Source organism: Nothoprocta perdicaria, unplaced genomic scaffold, assembly GCF_003342845.1.
Source record: "Nothoprocta perdicaria isolate Ctin4 unplaced genomic scaffold, notPer1 scaffold_0, whole genome shotgun sequence".
NCBI classification, from domain to species: domain Eukaryota; kingdom Metazoa; phylum Chordata; class Aves; order Tinamiformes; family Tinamidae; genus Nothoprocta; species Nothoprocta perdicaria.
In genome coordinates this window covers 772796-775543 of record NW_020454092.1, presented here as the reverse complement: position 1 = coordinate 775543, position 2748 = coordinate 772796, and positions in this window count along the sequence as shown.

Genomic DNA, 2748 nt, shown 5'->3' with positions numbered 1-2748 from the left:
GAAAAGAGAGAAGGACTCCCCAAATTCCGTGGCAGGCGCAGCAGCAGCCGGTGCCCTCGCCGCCCGGCGGCTCCCCCTTCGCTGCCCCGCTCTCTTACTCGGGCAGGGCAGGAGGGGGCCGCGCTCTGCAGGGAGCCGCTCGGTGCCCAGCCTGCCGAGCTGGTGCAGGGGCCGGAGCCGCTGCTGCGGGGCCCCAGCTCCGCACGTCGGAGCCCGCTCGGACCGAGCCGCCTGCACCGCCTTCCCCCGGCTCCTCCGGGTTTGTTTGCGCTCGAGCTGTCACCTCCAATAGCTCCTAACATCGCCCTTCGGAAAAGCAGGAGCACCCTCAACATTTCTAGCCCTGTCGGGCAGGTCCCCGTCGCTGAGTTTGGTGTGAAAGACTTTAAATAAAAACTGTAAAAATAAACGATGCATCAGGCCAGTTTGCAAACACACCGAGGTCAAACAGCGTGTTATTGGGCCTAGGAAGGCCAGGGACGCGCAGCGCTGCCTTGGCGGAATACACCTTCGTTACGCCGGGGTGTCCGGCCCGCTGCCCCTCCGCGGGTGCGCACGGGCCGCGGAGCCGTTTTGCGCACTCTATTCCCAGGGGAGGGGAGGGAGAAAGGGGAGACACGACACGCAGGGGCTGGGGGGCAGCGGGAGAGGTGGCGGTGCCAGGAGCCTCCGCACGTCCCTGTCCTGCCGCAGCCCTCCCGGCCCCTCGGACGCCGCCTGTGAGCGACYCGGTGCTGCGCCCGGCGCCGGCARCTCCGCCTGCCCAGCACAGCCCAGCACAGTTCAGCGTTGCCCAGCATAGCCCGGCGTTGCCCAGGACGGCCTGGCGTTGCCCAGCACTGCAGGACAGCCCATCAYTCCCAGTACTTGCCCAGCTGCCCCGGGGCCGTCAAGTGCCGAGGAGAGCGGGACCCCCCCCAGCTGAGAGCTGAGAGCCCTGCTGAGAGGGCTCCAGCGACGGGCCGAGCATCTCCCGTGGCTCTCCCTTCCCTCTGGGGTCCCCCCGAGGGGGCTTTCCTTAGCGCGGGAGCCTTTTAGCAGCTGCCGCGGGCGCGAGCGGTGGCGGCATTTCTGGAGCGCGCTGGTGACCCGAATTATAGAGTAAACTTAAAAAAAAAAAAAAAAAAAAAAAAAAAAAAAAAAAAAAAAAAAAAAAAAAAAAAAAAAAAAAAAAAAAAAAAAAAAAAAAAGAAGCCGAGGTGTCGCCGAAGCCTCTCTCGCAGGACGAGACTCTGCGCGCGCGAGAAACGAGCTGCAAGGCCGGTTCAGCTCCCGGGGGTACCTCCCCGAGGAGCAGCCTCGCTGCGACCGTCGAGGCCAGGACTCGCTGGCACGGGCCGGGGCAGAGCCGCACCGGGGCGGCCAGATGCGTATAATATATATAAAGTAAAGCAGAGCCTGGAGCAGAGGGTCTCGATGTCGTCAGCTCTGCGCAGTCACTTCAGCAGCTGGGTGCTTCAAGGACCGTTGCGCCCGGAGAAGTGGAGACACCCGTTAGGGCGGTCGTGTCCCGCTTGCGCGGGCGCGGAGCGGTCGCCCGGCCAGCAGCTCCAGCGAGAGCAGCGGCGCGGTTTGTTTTGAATGTTCATTGTTATTGGTGTTCTCCCTTTGCCAAAATGTGCTTCATTACATAGATTTGGTACCGTGATAACTACTCGCCAGAGACAGCCTAGGTGTAACCGGGAAAGTTCAGCCCAGGCCAGATCAAATCCCAGGCTGTTTAATGCTGAAAGGCTGCATGTTGCTATTAGTGTTAAATATATGGCTAATTATGCGTATGAAAATTAAACATCAGTGTTATGCTAATGGGGCCGCCTTCAGCTGTGGATCAGAGCACTTGAGACTAGCATTTAATCAAATGAATCAGTAACTAATACATCTGCACGTGTGAACTTTCACAAGATCATTTTCCTGTTACAGTCACACCGCTAAATTATGAAAGAAATAATTACCAACACTTTCTAATTATCTAACAAAGTAATTTAGGACGCGGCGCGGGCTTTCCGGGCAGGATCTCCCGAGTCCTTCCCGCTACCGCAGGGACTGTCACCCCGCGGAAGTTTGGGGCCGAGCCCAGAGGCGCCGAGAGGCGATTTGGGTGCAGTTATTCCGTTAAGGACGGTCCAGAGCTGAGCGAGGCGGTGCGGGTCACCGGCGCGGGGGCCGCGGGAGAGGCGGCGGCTCCGCGGGCCGCAGCGGAGAGCCCGGCGCCCGCGGGCTGTGCGCGCTGCTCGGGCCGCTCCGCTCCGTGTGCGCGGGGCTCCTCCGGCGGCACAGCCGCGCCCGCGGAGCTCGGCAGTGCCCGGGGGAGGCAGGGGGAGGTGCGTTGCCTCCCGCCTCGCCGCGCACGGGTCCGTCGCCCTCTGGCCCTGGCAGCGGTAGAGGAGAAAGGCGCGGCGGGAGCGGGCGGCCGAGGCTGGGAGCGGGATACGCGGGAGCCTCGGTGGCCGCCGGCAGCCGTCGGGAGAAGCGGCCGCCCGCGTGTGCGGCCGTCGGGGAGGCCGGGAGGCGCCGGGGGCGGCGGAGCCGTCGGGGCGGGCGCGGGGACGCGCGGCGCTCGGAGCGCAGCGCGCGGCGCTCACCGGGGTCCGGGCGAGCCCCGAGCGCCTCGGACCAATCCAAAGCGATTATGCAAGACGGCGGACCAATCAGCTCTGCCGSCTCATGAATATTCATAGGCTTGGCTGAGTCAAAGCTTTTAGGCGAGTTTGTGTAGATCTCCAGCATCATGCCTAGACTTTTCAAAGA